General features: G+C 49.8%; 1 protein-coding gene across 1 annotated transcript in view; it reads right to left on the reverse strand.

Moving 5' to 3' along the window:
- LOC133113938 (nascent polypeptide-associated complex subunit alpha, muscle-specific form-like) overlaps positions 1-10,649 on the reverse strand; it is a 34,936-nt gene extending 24,287 nt beyond the window's left edge. The window contains exon 1 of the mRNA XM_061223098.1: positions 10,483-10,649. The gene's annotated coding sequence lies outside the window, so the exon portion shown is untranslated. The remainder of the gene's footprint in view (positions 1-10,482) is intronic.
- Positions 10,650-20,000: the final 9,351 nt, after the last annotated feature.

Raw genomic sequence — 20,000 nt, forward strand, 5'->3', positions numbered from 1 at the left:
AGTCTTGTAAGGATGTTTCTTGAGATCTACCATCTTGTACGTTTTCATTTTAACCCTAATTTGGCACACCCGATTCTACCGATTCTGCAGCTCGATGAGATCCTTAGGGTGAGGGTGAAAACCTACAGGACGATAGATCTCCAGGAACAGGGTTGGGCAGCCCTGCTCTAGCTGTTGAATAAGGTGTGCTTTGTTAGGCTTGGAGTGCAGACCTACAGGACAGTAGATCTCCAGGAACAGGGTTGGGCAGCCCTCAGTCTAACCATCATTCTACACTACCACCTGTTATCCATTAATTCCATCAGTTTGGCTTAATCGGCCGTCACAAGCAGACAGGAGTCGAGTGTCCCTGCTCTCAAAGTTCAGCGTTTCTGAGCGAGGCCATCTACAGCAGTGGTTCCCCAGTGTTCAGCCAGTGGACCCGCAAGTCTCAAAGTCTCAGGGAAGCGCCATTACATTACATTAATGGCATTTGGCAGACGCTCTTATCCAGAGCGACGTGCAACAAAGTGCATACCCATAACCAGGGATAAGTGCGCTGAAAGACCCTAGAGGGAAGTACAATTTCAACTGCTACCTGTACAACAAAGATAAGGACCAGGGCCTATTTTAATTTATTTATTTTTTAAACAAACAAACAAACAAACAACAAAGCAAAAGTGACCAAACTTAACTAGCCAAACACTGCTTGCCTAGCCAACTAAAAATACCGATACACAAAAAAGTAAATCACAGAAAGACAACAATTAAGGTTCACAGGGAGGTAGGGAGGGACGGGGAGAGGTGCTGCTTGAAGAGGTGCGTCTTCAGTTTGCGCTTGAAGGTGGGGAGAGATTCTACAGTTCTGACCTCAACGGGGAGTTCGTTCCACCACCGTGGAGCCAGAACAGACAGTAGTCGTGAGCGTGAGGTGGAGGTTCGGAGAGACCTTACACACACTGCAAGGTCAGCAGCATCATGCATTCCATTATGGCCAACCTTAAATGCTGGTGATTAGCGGCCATTTTGTTAAGGACCAGTGCGCCGGGCAACAGGCCAGTGTTTGGGAACCGTTCAATCCCTTTTCAACCCAGCTAACACAAAATGTCCTCGCAACGTTACGGGAATGTTTTGTTGTCGTTATAGCATCGGCACTACACGGCGGCAAAATTGTGAGAACGTTTTGCGTTACACCTGGGAAGGAAAACCCAAGAACCGATAAACCGCTGAGCTACTCAAGTGCAAAAGCCAGGACCTCTCCAGGACCCAGGATTGAAAACCACTGGTCAAAGGTCTAAAATGTAAAAAGGCGAACAAGACATTTCAAAACCAATTCGTCTGACCAATGCAACAGTTTGGAATTTGACTGCACAGCGATAACACCCCAAAGGGGGGGGGGGGGGGGGTGGTACAAACTGAAAGAACATCTGGAACTTTGGAGTCCTCGGTGCGGCCTCGATTTTTTTCCACTCAATTGAGGCTCTTGCAAAGATTTGAAGGTCTTTCTGGAGGAAATCTCAGCCTACAGAGGACATTTTGTTAAGGAACACATAATCGAGTACTGGAGCTCCATTAACCCCTCAGCGCAAGCCTGCGGCAGCTTCTCAGGCCATGCACATAGACTGCGCCTGATAAGTCGGTAATACGAATATAAACAAATAAAAAAAACGAAAAAATACAAAATAAAAGTCTACATTTTGATGATGATTATGTTCATTAGTGTGGCCTATGTAGAAACCTCTGTTTACGCACAATTCATTTTATCTTAACATATAGAACTAATCCCATGATTATACTATATTTTTTTATATACGAGCATCATGACGCTTTTGTTGTAACTAGGTCAACACAGAGCGTTCTGCATGAGGTATCGCCTCCGGGGCCCATTGTCGGGTCCTCGTTATCCGCGGTGAGGTCTGGCCTCCCAGAGTGCCTGTTTATAAAGGAGGACTAAGAGTCATTGTTTTTGGCGCATGGCCTGTGGGGGGGGCGTTGTGGGGGGGCTTTGGGGGGGGGCTGACCAAGCGCATTGGCACCAGCGTAGGTCCAGCAGGAGAGGGTGGGGTGAGGTGCCCCCCGGCGCCCCCTCACGGATTCTAAAATCGGAAGTCAGGAGCTTTGCCGCATTCCTGAACACACCCCTGTTGGGACAACACCCACCCCAAACAAAAAAGACAACAAAAAAAACAAAAAAGTAAACCCCCCCCCCCCTCTTGGCACACACTCAATGAAATTCCTCTATGGGCGGGGGGGGGGGGGGGCGGTGGTTGGGTGCAGACTGGCTCTCGCAGCCCCCGCCAAACCCAAACCCGACCCCCACCTCGGTGACTTCGACAGTAACAACAACAGGGCAGCAGCAGGGGACGGCCCCCCAGCGAGGCACCGGAGCCAGCGTAGCTCACAGGAGCCCCCGTAGCTCACAGGAGCCCCCTCTAGCTCACAGGAGCCCCCTGTAGCTCACAGGCCAACTGAGGCCGAGACGCATGCATAAGCCAACAAGGGTACACAGAGCAGGGGTGCCCAATCTTACCCGAAAAGGGCCGGTGTGGGTGCAAGTTTTTGTTTCAGCCCCCAGTCCTCCGTTACCCGAGGCATGGTCTTCAGTCAAGAACATGGCAGGCGTCTCAGCTCGGGGCTAGGGCAAAAACCTGCACCCTTTCCAGATTAAGAGAGGATACCCCTGAGGTAGGGGGGTCTCCGTCCACCTCCACAAGCCAGGGGGAAACTGCTCAGAGTAGGGTGAGCACCCTCCAGACCAGCACCATCAGACAGACACCTGGACCCCCTTTGCCATCACAAAAAAACTGGATTTCAGTGACAAAGGCAGTGTTCCTTCATGCCACAGGAAGTCGCCTGGCGGCCATTTTGTGAACGAGAAGCTCCACACAACCACAGCACAGGGAGACTGGGGCGAAAACACTCTATAAAAAGCACAGACAAACCTAATGTCCTCCACTGGTGGAGAGTGGACGATAATAAATATAATAATGGTCAGGCGGGCAGGACAGTTGGGTCAGGGGGGCGGGGCAGTTGGGTCAGGGGGGCGAGGCAGTTGGGCCAGGTGGGCCAGGTGGGTCTTGGATTTTGGGTTTTATTTGGGGAGAAAAAAGGTAAATAGAAATACAATTTTAGGCCTAAATAGAAGACTCTAATACTTGTTGACAGACTTATTTTTAGGCGGTGGCCGGGCTAGGACCATCAGAAGGCCATCGGCTGTGCGAGCGCGTTGCTGCGATGACGAATTCCAGATGAGGAGCGCATACAGAAGATAATCCGGGATTAAAACTGAAGGAGAAAATCAGTTACCTAACATCCCTTATCGCTCGCTAGGCTAATCACAGGCATTTAGCCATCACACTGACCTTGACCCAGACAACCGACGGGCATCTTATCTCGCTGTACGAACCTGTGCGGCAACCGCAACCGGCACCCACGAGCAAACCATAGGGTGAATTCAGGTAATGTGGGACACTTCTTTGCAAACTCAGTTTCAAAGTCTGTCCTCCCCACCACATAATAAGACTGGTGGTGAGTGCAGACTCGGAGACGCGAGTGTCCCAAATTACCCGAATTCACCCCACTTAAAAAACTCCCGAAACACGGCCCTCCCATATTCTGCACACTAGTGTTCTCCTGCAGCCATGGACCGGCCGCCATTAGATCCACGGAATGTTCTAGGCCAGGCTCACCGCCACCCAGCCCTGCCCCCCGGGCCACCGTGCCCCACCCCCGACAGTGCCCCGGGGGGAGGCACGAGCTCGTGGGGACAGAGGGATTAGCCCATGACAGAGCTGGTTAGCCCGGGACAAAGGCTGATGCTAATCCCCCCCTCCCCGCATCATCGGCTACTGCGCGGCAAGGGTGGGGTGGGGGGGGGCGGGGGGTACGGTGACGACACACACACACACACACACAGACACACACACACACACACACACCGTGGGCAGGTGGCCCCGCCCACGTGCCCCACACGCCGCTAAGTGGGTTAGCGGGTCATGTGACAGGGAGGCTAAGCCTGACGGGACCGGCGGTCGCCAGGGCCGCAGGACGAGGAGGAAACGCGATACGCGCTTACGGTCGATGAACACTGCGATGATGACTTGCGATAAATAAACAAATGTTGAAGTGCGCACAGTTGTGATGTCTTTCTGCTTTAGGTACACTGCTGACATAGACCCCAGACGACGACTAGCCGATGTCCACTGAATTCTTAAAAAGTTGAAACATTATTTCCAACATTAGTTTATTGAACAAATAGCACGTTTATTGAGCCAATCAATTTAACAGAAGATCAATTTAAATAGATACGATTCATTGCAGTTCAAGCGGACACTAGCGATGCGTTTCTTGCGTGTTCATATCTCGAGAATGACAAATATAACATGCAGTCATAATTGTCACACAGGGACTCAGTATGTCAGTGAGAGAGAGACATAACGTACGCAAAACCTTAAAAATAATAAAATGAAATACATTTTTTATTTTATTTCATAAAAACTGATCCATTTCTGAAGACAAAAACTCCCCAAAGTCACACTGAAGAAAAACCCATTTGCCTAAACACGGGTTTTGAATAAACCGTAAGGCGCACAGGTCTAACGGCAGCGTGTGAAGGTGGCCCACGACGGCTCCATACGCACGTCGTCCATGGCGACCACCGCACCGCGCCCAACGCGCACTACGCCGCGAGGTCAGAGGTCAGATCACCGAGGCGCAACCAGGGCAACAACAACCGCCGGCATCAAAATGGTGGCAGGGCCTGCCAGCTGGCGACATGGCCGAAACTGGAGACGCCATAGCAACCGCCAGCGTTGAGCTCACAGGCAAGACGGGCGACTGGCGAGCCCACGACCACAGGGGAAGGGAGCGAAGAGCTGCAGCGAAAGGGTCTTTATTTGCACAGCTTATCGCTTTTTTTTCGGTAGTGCAAATTGGGCAGCAGTTAACAGCTGGGTACTGACAAAGTGAAAGTGAGGTGCTTTTTAATGCAAATAAAAGGGGCAAAGCAAACGTGTTTTGAACCAGGGAACTCCCTTTTTTTTTTGCATTGATTGACCCTAGGCCAGACACAGAGACTGTGACGGTAAATTTAAGGCGGCCTGTAGCGTAGTGGTTAGGGTGCACGACTGGGACCCGCAAGGTCGGCGGTTCGATTCCCGGCAGGTAAAATCTGCACAGCCGTTGGGCCCTTGAGCGAGGCCCTTAACCCTGCATTGCTCCAGGGGAGGATTGTCTCCTGCTGAAGTCTAATCAGCTGTACGTCGCTCTGGATAAGAGCGTCTGCCAAATGAAGTGCAGCCATCATAATACGCTCTCGCAGACCAAAATTAGAACAACTTTTAGGTGACTTTTTTGACGTTTTCATTGTACCTGCAACTACAAAAGGAAGGCAGAAGAAGAAATGAAGAGTCGTTTTGATTTGACTTGTTTGGAGAGAAATGCGCGTACTCTACTTTTCAGCACTTTTCAGCCTTTCATCTCGCCGAGCTCAGCGCACCACAAACGGAGCGCGGTCGCGGCGGAATCCGCGTCTGAGCCCAGACAGCGGGGCGCGTCAGCGGAAGACAAAAGCGCCTTACCGCCGTCCTGACAGGCCGCTGCCAACGCCGCCGCCGGCTCTCCTGAAGCAGCCGCTGACGGCACAGGAAACCTCCGGAGACGGGCGAACGTCTCAACGACAGACCGCCGCCGCGGGGGGTCTCATCACACCGCCGCCAAAAATAGCGGCTGTCCCACCGGCGCCTTCAAACAGCCCCGTCTGCCGGGACGACGGGGAGCGACAGTACGGGAGCGGGGCAGCGGCCACAGCCAGGTCAGGAGGGCAGGGAGGCGCATTTTCGGGCTCGTCGGAAAACCAGGAAACCGACACAGAACTGGAGAGCACAACAGCCAAAAACGCACTGGGGGGGGTCATGGACTTTGGCTGACCCGAGTCATTCACTCTCCTACCCCTCCTGCCATCTTTTTTTTTTCCTGAATTAAGGTTAGAGATGCCCCCCCCATTCCTACCCGTTCCTCAAGATGCCCGTTTTGGAAAATCCCAGAATCCATTGTGTCTAGGTTGTGTCTGCTCTCGGGCCTGACTGCTGAAATCTGTCCCCGGAGGACAGCCATGGCACCGCTTCTCTATTCCACAGCGTCGTTAATCAATTACCGAACGGAACTGATTGGCCGGTGACCCACTCAGCAGGTGTCCCCGGCCCCAATCAGCGTCTGATTGGAGGGGAAGGAAAGCGGCAGCACGGCTGGTCTCGGGGGGCAGATCTGAGAGTTTAGCTGGAATCAGCCCACATGTAGCCATGAGGCTCTGTGGTAAAACTGGGGAATTTCGGGTTCCAGTTTCAAGTCTTAACTGTGTGTGTGTGTGTGTGTGTGTGTGTGTGTGTGTGTGTGTGTGTGTGTGTGTGTGTGTATGTGTACGTGTGTCTGTGTGCATGTCTGTCTGCGCATGGGCCTGTCTGTCTACTTGTGCGAGTGTGTATGTGCATGTGCGTGTGTAAGATGTACACTCCTATATGCACTTCATATTGGGAGGCTGAACACAAGCAGCCAGCTTACTGGGTATTGTTCACTGTATTACTTTAAGACATGCTATTCTATTACAAAAGAATAATAAAAAATAAAAAATAAAAAAACAAGAACAAAAAAACTGCCCAATGTTATCTCTGTGCCTAGAATTCCTCATTTCCTTAAATGCCTGCCTTCAGGGAGGAGAAGAGAGAGGCTCTCGGGTTCCTCTCCCTCATGCATTATGGAACGCCATTCCGCCAATTATCAACTCCGGGCACTCGGGAATCGGCCTTCCGGAATCCTAATGGCAAACCACAACGCCCTGACATCATCAATAATCCATAATCCATAATCCAGAACCACTTTACCTGCTGGTAGTGCACTCGATGCCAGGGTGAAACACCCAGCCTAATACATCGCGTGAGTGCGTGAGTGAGTGAGTGTGCGTGAGTGAGTGTGCGTGAGTGAGTGTGCGTGAGTGAGTGTGCGTGAGTGAGTGTGCGTGAGTGAGTGTGCGTGAGTGAGTGTGCATGTGTGTGTGCGCCTCCAGAACCGCACTAGTCTGCATTGTCATCCTGCCTACAGCACTACTGGGCCAGGCTATGCAGTCAGAACACGGTCAGCAATGTTGGACAGAACTACGAGACCCCCAGTAAATCCAAGGATTTTATTGTCCACTTGTTGGTGGGGACACAGTAGATGACAATATCAAGGGGACAGACTGCATCGCCAGTGTTGTACCAATTACCGATTTAAAGAGCCACACACAGACTCACTCTCTCTCTCACTAACATATAAAAATGTTCAATTAAAATAAAGGTTTTGATCTTGGGCAGAGGTTTCCTAATCTGAGGACTCCGGAGTTAGCTAGATAAATGCCCCAGAGTAAAATCATGAGCCGTTTCTGAACCTGGAATATGGACCGAAGTAAAATCAGCTGTTCTGGGTTTTACTCTGCAAATTTATCCAGCTAACTGAGTAACCCTGCTTTTGTGACATACCACCCTGGTCCTGGGATACCCTGCGTACACCCCTCTATGTTACAGCAAATCCCATAACTGGTTAGGATAAGTGAAAACATGCAAGGACGCTAGGTGTCACCCTGATGTTGACCCATTACCTTAAGCCTTTGTGCGAGAAAATATTGAGCATTCAGGAATCCAGTGTGATTTCAGCGATCAGTAAATCAACCAATCAATTAATCAGTTTATCATGGCCACTTTAGACTACCACCTACAGTCCATTAGACTGGAAACGTTCTAATTGCAGTACATTTAGCGATGTGCTCCTTGCACTATTCCGGTTAAAACAAAAGCCTGCATACCACAACAGCCGGCCAGGGGTCAGATCCTAAACCTACCGGTCACAAATCCAAATCCAGGAACCTCTCCAAGGTCTGTAAAAAGAAAGATGCATCACACACGCAGCCCGCTCGCATCCCGAATATAAGCTGTCACGGCATGAGAAGCCAAGCCGGTAAAAAGGGGAACAATGGGCACGCCTACCTCGCTACATTTTTCCTCGGGCAGCATCGTCAAGTGTACCCCTTGTACGTGCAAACCGGAGACTGCGTAAACAAGGCGAGACAATGAATTTCAGCAGAAGACTGACATATATACAAAACCTAGAGACAGACACCGGAGCGAAGAGTGTGTCTGTCTCCAGACTAGACTAGAACGCGCTCCTCGATGAAGTGGCGAGACTAGGCGAGGCAGACCGATCACAGAGCAAACCCGTCATCGGGGATTTTACCCTCTCTTTAAGAACCGTTTTATCTATGAAGGCAATAGAGACATACGCTTTGGGAGTAAAAAACAAACAAACACGCATACCAGGAACCAACCAACAAGTACCTACTTAGAATAATGTGTGGGTAAACAACACATTCGAAAAAATGCCCCGTAAGCGCATCCATCTTAAGAACATCCTATTAAGAACAAGCAAGGGATAGCGATACATATCCATAAGGGCAGTACATTATATTGATTTCCCGTGGGTTTTGGTAAGTGGCACCGAACAGAAAATGCGCATGCGGCAGTTTCAGTATATCACAACTTAACTGATCCCAGACTGACATGTCGGGATTGCACTTTGTCTGACCGTCACAGTCCACTCCTTGTCCTTTTACATTTCGTTTCATTTCTTCGATTGACTGCAACAACTCATAGTTTAGAATGCAACAAATCGGCTAACTGTAAAGGCTAGTAGGCTAATGTTCCCCGGCCTCACTCTCCCGAAAAACGATGGGTCGGGGGGGGGCGGAGAGATCAATACCGTCTGACATATGATCTCAAAATATCGACCCCTCTTTACGTCCGTACCCATCTAATAGCGTGCCGATCTACACGGGTCATTGTTTTCACAGTCTGGGGAGAGGACAGGACAGCGGGTGCTTCAGATTAGCAGTAAATCCAACTGCATTCATTATCTTTTGTTCAGTACTAATGATGCAATATAGCCCATCGTGAAGGTTGCTTTGAGTATCAGCACTAACAGCACCACGGTAGGCTACCAGTATTGAGTACCAGCTATAGCTACACCAATCCCTTCATTCACCGGGGAGGCCTGTCTAGTAAAGTTAACTGGTTAGTAGTTTCAAACGTAGGCCATGGGCTCTTTCTAATAGTTTAGTTTAAACTTCTCCAAAAAAAATAAATAAATAAAAGAAATCGTACGAGGGATCATGGACAAAGCTCACTTAAGCCAATTCAAGCCACATTGAACAATTTGTATCGCTAAATTAACCATTTTGCCACAGGCAATCAGCTCGCCTGATGTAGGCTACTGCACAATGCAGTCCACTCGTTCACCCAAGAACAATGAGATTCGCCCAAGCGCTGAAGAGCACGATGGAATGGGAAACTTTTCAGGACTTTTATTAGACTATGAGGACAATCAATGTAAAACAATGCAGTTTCAATATAAAAGGGGCAATATAACAAATTCAATATCGAAAGCAATTTCTGCGCATCCAAAAAAAAAAAAAAAAAAAAAAAAAAAAAAAAAAACTCCCATTAAGTTTATCAGTTGCAGCCACCGCCCCATCACACCGACCATTTGCACAGATTAAAAATTAAAATGTAAACACATCCAGGGAGCCAATTTAGTTTGCCATTTACCGAAAATAAATCGAAGAAGCTCTCAACCTGTAGCTGCCCAATTGGCTAGCCAACTTCATATTCAGCTGGAATATAGCCGTCGACAAAGCCAATTGCCCGTCTACTTCTAATTTCGATTCGACCATGCCACAATAAAAATGTCCACTAACTTACAAGACTAACTAGCAGGATATTAAATGCGTAGCACGTTCATTTTTTTTCACTCACAGTCCCCGCCGGATGTACAAAGAGTGCTTTGCATTTCAATGTTGAGACTTATTAGCATGGCACGGCTTCTATAGCCAGAGCTAGTATGCAAGCATGCATTTGCTTTTTTTGGCGAGCAAATCTTCTCTAGTCTAACGTTCAAGCAATCAATATTTTAAAGAAATTGGTGACGTCGTCGGATTGATGTCAAGGCAACTAGATATCATCTCGGGCACAGAACTGTATACCGTTTCCTTTTTAATAAAAAAAGATCCGAAACCGTTTTCAACAGTTGGACTAGCTGGATTACATAGGTAGCGTTGGCTATTCAAACTGTCCAACCCCAACAGTCGAAGAGCTGTACAGCTATCCATGTATTGCGAGACAAAGGCAAAAAATAATTTGCCGGAAAGGGGGCTTGCCTTACAAAAATATTACCAGGCAGGTTTACCTCCCACTAGATAGCCACCAGCTGGCTAACACAGTTACGCCCCAGTGCTTATTAAACCTGCATCTTCGCTGCTCCCTTTTCTCTCAGAAGGAGGATGGTCAGATCTGTATCTGGCCAAGGAACCGGTAAAACAACGGGCTGCAACGCCGGATTTAGCAGTCGCTGCACACACCTGAATAGTTAGATAGATAGAGATCAAGGTACCGTTCGTCTAAAGGAACAACATTAGCTACTCACAGACGCTTTGTGTCCCGATCACGCTCATAGGGCGACGGATCTGTAGTCGATGCACACCGTCCTGCACGGAAGGATGGACGCAGAAGGATTATCTCGGCAGACCAAGGCGCGGGGGAGAAGTTGTTGAAAAAAAGAAAGTGGTCGATGCTCGAGTTTCTCTCCAGCCCGCAGCCAATCGCGGCGTGGGATTAGATTTATTTAAATGAGGGGGTGATGTAATTTGGTCAAATTCTCCGCCTTCCCTTCCCAACAAGAGCTCCGACACCCCTTCCTCTCAGGCGACTCCCCCTCGCCGTTCCCCGCCAATCCTCCACCTGCTTTTCCAGCTACGGACATCTGTGTTTTTTGTTAAGCATGTACCGACGGCGGGATAGACGAGCGCACAGACTCACGACCGTAAAAGCAGAAGTAGTGCGATAATGGGCCAGGCTTGAAATCAATTGGTTGCTTAATCATTGTTTTCAACCCAAAAAACCCCATTGTTTTACACTTCGTTCGGTCAGGAGGCGTGGGTGGGAACGTGTATGGTCTTATCCCGAATCATTAATAGGCTTGGCTATACATAGAAAAATACCACATTATGCATCGTTAATATGGCGCTTAGTCACAGGACGAAATGACGGTGAGATCATTTGCTTCCCAGAATATACGCTTCGGATTTTGACATTCTCCTTTGCAACAGCCTTGTTTCTTGGTCAGGGGAGGGAGGGAGGGAGGGAGGGATAGAGTGAATGTGCCAGACAGAAGAGAAAGGTGGAGAGCTCCACTGTATGTACTGTAAAAAGCGTCCGTGCAGCCGACAAAAAAAAGATTTCAAGAGATCTGGAAAAAAAAGACGGCGAGAATGCAGATTAAGGACTGAAAATAAGACGACAAAAGGGGACGAGATGGGGAGGGGAGCAGCGTTTTTAGGGGAATTATGCACGCTTTTGTCTGTCGGCTGGCTGGTGCGCTGCCTGTCTGTCTGCGCGGCTACTCCACAGGGTGTTACAACAGCTGTCTAGCAGCCTAACACCAAGATATCACCAGGCTGGTTTTTTATTTCATCTCCCCTTCGCGCCCATCTAAACGGCAGTGTAATCGCGATGACCCCCTTGCCGCAGTTCTTTTTAACGCAGTGGGTAGACCTCGATATCCACAGATGTATAAATACCACATTACAGCACAGACGCTCAGTTGTGACGTGACGCCGGGGATATGGGGCGCACTTCACGGGCACTTGATAAACTTGGGCGTGGTCTACTACTCCTAGCTTTTGTGCTGCTCGTGGTACTGGCCCAATAGGAGGAGGAAATTACATAGCGGTGCAGTGCATGATAATAACTTGTTATTTAGCTGGCGGTTTTATCCAAAGCGACTTACAGTTGATTAGACGAAGCAGGGGACAATCCCCACTGGAGCAATGCGGTGTTAAGAGCCTTGCTCAATAACTGTGTTGATTTTATCGTGGCTACACCAGGGGCTAGAACCACCAACGTTCTGGGTCTCAGGCATGTACCTTCGCCACTAGGCTACTGGCTGCCCAAGAAACTATGTGACTTAGGGGCGACATGGCTCAGGCAGTAAGAGCAGTCGTCTGGCAGTCGCAGGGTTGCCGGTTTGATCCCCCGCTGTGTCGAAGTGTCCCTGAGCAAGACACCTAACCCCTAAATGCTCCTGACAAGCTGGTCGGCGCCTTGCATGGCAGCCAATTGCCGTCGGTGTGTGAGTGTGTGCATGAATGGGTGAATGAGAAGCATCAATTGTACAGCGCTTTGGATAAAGGCGCTATATAAATGCCAACCATTTACCATTTACTTAACTGTGGCGTACAGCAAGACTACAGTGTCCATTACCACTGTCATACTTTCGGGCTGCATTCTGCTGAACACATCCCCTTCCCGTGCCCTAGAGTCGCCCATTTAGTGACAAAATTTAAGACAAGCGACAAGTGACCTCAACAGGTGCTCTGCGACGGAGGATAGACAAGGAGCAGACCGAGAACGGAACGGAACTGAACGCTCCTTCAACGGAGCGGAATTGCTCCCTCTCCTTTCATGAAGTGGAACCGAACACCACCTGGTGTTGCTGCCACATTTCGTGCCACATTTTGGTTGATTCCCCCCACCCTCTTGAAGCAGGGGTAGGCAACGTCAGTGAACTGGGATCTGAATGCACACCTGGTCTCCTGTCCTCTTCAGTGTGGCCTACTTCTCTCTGTGAAACGGTCTGACAGCCCTCCTGGAGCAGATGTGTGGCATGGTAGGAGTCTGTCAGTAGCACATGCACATGTAGAGCGCACACACACACTCACACACACACACACACACACACTCTCACACACACTCACACACACACACACACACACACACAAGCAATGCAAAGCGTGCACACGTAAAACTCAGAAAAAAGGGTTATTTAGCTAGTTTCCATAGGGAAACCAGTTTTTGCTCTTTATGGACCCCTATGGTAGGTGTGAAACATGGAAAAGTTCCACAATTGAGTAATTTTAGCAGACAAAGAACCACTGAACTAGACCGGGTTCCGACATAGGGCATCCATGTGGAACCCCTTTTTTCTGACAGTAAAAAGGCACAAGAACCCAATAGAACCGCACAGCTCAATAGCCATTCTCTGTTTATTCTGAGGATTGAGGATTGATTGTTGATGCTGATAGGATCCAGGCCGTGGTCCTAGACGACACGAGCACAACACAAAGGGAGAAAGAGGACAGAGGATTTAGGGTCTTAACGGTTTTAGCCTTACACGAACCTTAAAATCTTAAGTAGGAAATACTGGACTAAGCTACTGTTTGCTTCATACCCCATTTGCAAATCTTGAAATTAGTCAAACTCTGACCTCATTGGCATTGTTTTAGTCTTACTGAGCATAAAATAAATGCAATAGAAATAAGATTGCAAATATGAGAGCAGTCTTAAATATAAGACTCGGATGCTTGTAGAGGTCGACTTGTTTGTTGGTTTTTGCGGTGTGGAGGTGTTGCCGGTGGCCGGAGGTCTTGGCACGGTCAAATCCTGAACACAAAGAGAGGAAGCCTCGGACTTGAGTGGCCATGGCGGTGGAGGCAGGAAGGGCCGGGGCGCTATGCTGCCAGCCACGGTTGCTGCTGCTGTGTGTTTCATTGTTAAGCTTCCCCGACTCCTGAGCCCGGCCGGGCCGGGGAACACAAAGGGCGCGGCACGCTGTCACACCCAATCAGTGCCCAGCTGGCAGCTCCCTTCCTTCCACACTGCCAGCGGGTCTGTGTGAGGAGCACACGGGTTACACACACACACTCACACACACACACACACACACACACACATACACACACACACACACACACACACACATACACACATACACACACACACACACACATACACACACACACACACGCACACACGCACGCACGCACGCACGCACGCACGCACACACACACACACACACACACGCACACACATACACACACACTCACACACATACACACACTCACACGTCATACATGCACACACTGTCACATACACACACACATACGCATGCAAAGATACACACGCATGTACGTATGCATGCACACATAAACACACACACACACACACCTCATAGACATGCACACACATGCGCACACACAAGCACACACACGCACATACACACTCAGATACACACCTCATACACGCACATATGCATGCACACACCTCATACACACAAACAGGTGCACATATACACATAAACACACATACATATGTGTGTGTGTATATGTGATATGTTAGGGAATATGTGTGTGCTTAAACAATGTGTGGTGTATGAGGTGTGTGTGATGTGTGTGTATAATACATGTGTGCGCACACACACACACACACACACACACCATATACACACGTATACGTCTCTCATTTTCTGACCAACAAGGGAAACGTGTCCAGGAATGTGCCAAATGCAGCAAACCCGCGAGCAGAGACACGCCCCCCTCCTCACAGCAGTGGAAACACAGACACATGGGCCTCACACAAGCAAACCGCCTGTTCCTGCGTAACATACAGAGGGGCATCCCCCTCCCTCCACTACACACACACACATGCACACTGCAGGCACCAGCCCGGTGCATTCTGGGAAGCATTATATAATAAGACCAGTTAATGTATATCCTGCTGCTCCTCCTCCTGTCTGGGAGATGGGGGGGTTGTTCTGTTCCCCCACAGAACATACTATTAACACAACTGACACGCACTCCCCGCAACGCAGAACCTCAAGCTCTCACGTCCACTCGAAGACGACGTACGCGTGCGATGCACGCACACACACACGCACACACACACACGCACAGCCCGTCCAGGTTCACACACGCCTGCAGAATGCAGCGCACACTCTGCTGCAGGCCAGTGGGGCTGCTTTGCATAAACACGTTAAGAGCGGGATTTTAACCCTTCAGTGCGCCAGATCACAGACGCCACGCAATCACAGCCCTCTTCACCGGACATCCTGCCAACGCCGATGATGTCACAATCACTACCCAGAGCAACGTGGAGTTCTAGAACACAGACCGGCTTGGAATTGCGGAGACAGGAGCATTCCACAGAGCCGACTCCTCAGAGGGTTAACTAGGCAGTTCCTGGATGACTCGCTGCCCTTAAGTGCTGGTGGGCAGTAAATAATGAATGCGCAGCGGTTTTAAGGGTATTGGACGGGGGCTCTTATGCCATTTAGATAACGGTGAAAGGGCGGGGGCGTGCGGATTGCTGAGTAAGCTCCCCGTCTTCCACTTCCTGCCGTTGCGGACGTGACCCTCCTGCCAGTCGGTTAAGTGCGTGGCGAGCTCTCCGTGTTTTTGGGTTAGTACTGTGTGCTTGGCGTGTTCATCATGGCAGTCTGTGTATGCACATTGACCTTCCGTTTGACCTTCTCACTTCTGTGGCGTCTCGTCACGCAGAGGTGCTTTTGTCATTACCTTAATGATTTTGTTTTCGCAAATATTTTTAGCCGGATTATGCGTCCAGCTTAATTAATGTTTTTGGTTTATACTCTACACCCGCCTGTGTCTATGTGTCCCGGTGCAATTTTCTTTGCCGTTTTCGTTTTCTATCACGGATCCACTTCTTTTTGTCCCCCTCCTTACCGTTACTGTACATCTATTTCTCTTGACACGGCTGGGCTGCTCCCGGTTCCCGCTGCACACGTCTCCCCCTAGTGGACACTCGGTGCCATTACAGCCCACGGAGCCCATCAATGACAACAACAGCGGTTGTCTCACAGCACGTTGAGATACAAAAATAAACCTTTTTAAAATCACATTTTTAATTCAGTTTTTTTTTGTATTTGAAGGCCTGTGTGAACCTCAGTCTCCCTACAGTGTTCTGCAGGCATTGTGTTTTTCACCTGGCCAGAGGTGCACAGTGAGGCTCTAAACCCCACCCTCCCTGGGGAAAGCTTCTGGCTACAGCCACGGCTAACGGCAGTGGAATGGGATGGTTTTGACACAAGGCCGTAGTGCCCTGCTCAAAAAAAACAAAAAAAACAGCTCAAGCTAGGTTTTGAAACAGCTGGTAGCCGGGTGACCAGTTCAGACCAGCTCCCAGCTTGATACGGTTTGACCTCAAGCTATGTTTTGAAACAGCAACCAGCTACCAGCTCCAAGCTAACTAGCTGGTTGACCCAGCTCATACCCAGCTATACCAGCTCAATGACCCACCTTGACCGGCTCAATGTTCAAGCTGGTCGGCTGGATTTTACAGCAGGGAGTACATCCACAACGTCTGCCCATTCACGTGAAGGCCCATTTACGCTTTGGCAACATAAAGAGTCTGCTGTCCGACAACATTTTTCATTCACAGTTCAGAGACAGTGCCCTGTACTAAAGCAACCAGCTTTTCCTCAAGCCTGACCATTTTGCCAACTAGCTACGTGGCTAGCCTAAACAAAATGTCTTCACTCATATAAACAAGCAGCCTAGTAGTAAACTAATATCCTCGCCGTGGCAACTTTCCGTCTTCGTTTCAGTCAACCGATCACGGCTGTGCGACCTTTGTGACGGGCGTCTGTGACCTCACAAACATCTGCAGGAACGGGACACCCGTCGGCAACGTTCAGAAGTGTCGACTTCACTTCAGTGTCGAATTTTCATTTTTGTCCGAAGCGTAAATTAAGGTGTTTGTCTAAACCAGGGGTCGGCAACCCTGGTCCTGGAGAACCGCAGGGCGTGCTGGCTTTTGTTGTTACTCAGGACTTAATTGATCAATGATAGCAGTTGATTACACAGTGAACAGTTGTTTCTCGGGTCTGGAATCGGCTGCTTATTTTAAGGTGAAAACAAAAACCAGCCACACCCTTGCGGCTCTCCGGGACCAGGAGTGAGGACCCCAGCACACCCTGCGGCTCTCCGGGACCAGGAGCGAGGACCCCAGCACACCCTTGCGGCTCTCCGGGACCAGGAGTGAGGACCCCAGCACACCCTGCGGCTCTCCGGGACCAGGAGCGAGGACCCCAGCACACCCTGCGGCTCTCCGGGACCAGGAGCGAGGACCCCAGCACACCCTGTGGCTCTCCGGGACCAGGAGCGAGGACCCCAGCACACCCTGCGGCTCTCCAGGACCAGGAGTGAGGACCCCAGCACACCCTGAGGCTCTCCAGGACCAGGAGTCAGGACCCCAGCACACCCTTGCGGCTCTCCGGGACCAGGAGTGAGGACCCCAGCACACCCTGCGGCTCTCCGGGACCAGGAGCGAGGACCCCAGCACACCCTGCGGCTCTCCGGGACCAGGAGCGAGGACCCCAGCACACCCTGCGGCTCTCCGGGACCAGGAGCGAGGACCCCAGCACACCCTGCGGCTCTCCGGGACCAGGAGCGAGGACCCCAGCACACCCTGCGGCTCTCCGGGACCAGGAGTGAGGACCCCAGCACACCCTGAGGCTCTCCAGGACCAGGAGTGAGGACCCCAGCACACCCTGCGGCTCTCCAGGACCAGGAGTGAGGACCCCAGCACACCCTGCGGCTCTCCAGGACCAGGAGTGAGGACCCCAGCACACCCTGCGGCTCTCCAGGACCAGGGTTGCTGACCCCGGGTCTAAAGGATAAAGCCCTCAGGAAGCTCAGGAGAGGATATCTAACACTCCTGAAGGTATGCATAAACAAGGGCTGCACAGCAAGGGCTGAACCATTTCAGGAGTTTGCGGCAACTTCTGCTCTTATTGTTTAATTAGCTTAATCATACTCCATCTTGGTCATTTGTATCAGCAGCAGCTACAGCCACAGACTGCAGGCGTATCCTAAAGACTTTCCTGATCCAGTACAGGAGTGAACCAGTGTAATCTATAGGGCTGTCAGAAAACTGAAATGAAAGTAACCGGTTGGAACAAAAACCAGCATGCAGGACCGGAGATGTGCACCCCGGGCATGAACACATCTCTGCTGACCGCTCAAGGTAAGACTAGGGCCCAGTAGGAGAGGACAGAGCCCCATCCTGATGACCTTTAACCTGTAACACACTGACCACCTGCACACTGAAAATAACACACACACACAAACAGACACCGGCATGATGGTTTTTATTTCACCACTGGCATGTGTAGAACACGGCACAGGAGACAGGAGTTCCGTGTCAATCACGGGTGTGTGTACATCAAGGGCGTGTCCCGGCCCGGGTTAGGGGCTTCATCCCCCCCCCCCCCCGATACGTACAGTGCATCTCCGACTGCGGCCCTGGTGTACATCACATCAGCCCCGCCCTGGACCCCAAACGCACTGAACCCAGTCCACTCAGAAACAAAAGGCTGTTGAAAATGTAACTAACAGAGTTAAACCTTATCAGAGCGGAAAAAAAAAGAAAAAAAAGAAAAAGGATGTAACAGCTTCTCTTGTTTGCCGTCCAAGGTTAGGCGGCGTGGATTTGGGGATAATCCCTGTTGTCGGCAAGCGTGTTCCGCGCGGGGAGGGAGCGTTCGTTCTCCCAGGCACGTTCACCACTCCATGCAGCGGAAATTGGGATAATCCCCCATAATCCTCCGGGGCTCGGGCGCAGATCCTCTTATCTGCGGGGGTGACCACTGAATCACCAGCAATTCGCCTGCGACAATTATCCCAAATTTGACAGGTGGGACTCCTGGGCCAATGTTCATTCGCTCCGCAGTGCACTCGGTGTGGGGTATAATTTCGGGCGACAGCCGGTTCCGCTTAAGGTGTCTCCATCTAACAGTCATGCAGCTACAGATTTAAAAAGATCAAGCGATGCAACAGGTGTAAAAATGAGGTAAACCAATAACAATCCAGACGGGGTGTTCGGACCTTCTTAAGGGCCCCTCCCTTGTGTACGTGCACGGCAAATTAAACAACGGTTGTTCAAAAACTTTCAAAAGCTAGTCCTGTGTCCCTCATCAGATTCCATTTGTGTATCCCCATACAAAAGAAAAACAAAACTGGACAGATATAGCTGTGCACACAACAAACTAACAGGTGAAATATTTCTGTTCTACGATGTGCTGTACATGGGTTAGTGTATCAATGTGTTTGATAAAATGTGAAGTTAAAAAGCATCAGTTCTACCTCACTGACATTCTGATCAGTTCCCTATTCCTCCCACTCATTCTCATGTAATATATATTTTTTGTTTTGTGCAAATAGTCCTTTAAGTAAAGGACTCACTCAGACAGAATATTTATTAAAAAAAGAAATGCCTCAAAGAAACATTAAATTAAAAAACCAAAACCTGTTCAGTTGAAAATACATTAATGTTCACGACAAACAATTGTTACCGTACTATTTATACTTTATCTAACTGCCATTTTCCAAGTACCAAAAGAAACTGGTCCTTTGTTAAAACAGAACAGGAGTGTCCAATCTTTAGCAGAGAATTCTCCAATTGTCCAGTGATAAAACACTCAACCAGGATCTCGTTAAACTGAATCAGGTGTTTTCGTGCTGGGCCTACAAATCTGGAACAAAAGCTGGCCTTCAGCAGGAAATGCTGGACACCACAGAAATGAACGGAGAATGGACTTCCTGTACATCAGGCCCTGTTGAACGTCGTGTCTGACAGAAGGTCAGAGCAGCATTTCAAACACCACGCCGCCTGGAGGAACTTACCTACAGAACAGAGCACCCACGCTACTCTCACTTCCCAACTGTCCACTGTCCAATCAAACTGTCCACTCATAAGACCGACCAATCAGAAGACTGTCCACTCACAAGACCGACCAATCAGAAGACTGTCCACTCACAAGACCGACCAATCAGAAGACTGTCCACTTACAAAACTGACCAATGAAAAGTCTGTCCACTCAAACAGGACGGTCCACTCAGAAGACTGACGAATCAGAAGACTGTGCACTCACAAGACCGACCAATCAGAAGACTGTCCACTCACAAGACTGACCAATGAAAAGTCTGTCCACTCAAACAGGACGGTCCACTCACAAGACTGACGAATCAGAAGACTGTCCACTCACAAGACTGACGAATCAGAAGACTGTGCACTCACAAGACTGACGAATCAGAAGACTGTGCACTCACAAGACTGACCAATCAGAAGTTAGAAGAGTGCAGGGTTGAG

This window comes from Conger conger, chromosome 16 (assembly GCF_963514075.1).
Source record: "Conger conger chromosome 16, fConCon1.1, whole genome shotgun sequence".
In the NCBI taxonomy this organism is placed as follows: domain Eukaryota; kingdom Metazoa; phylum Chordata; class Actinopteri; order Anguilliformes; family Congridae; genus Conger; species Conger conger.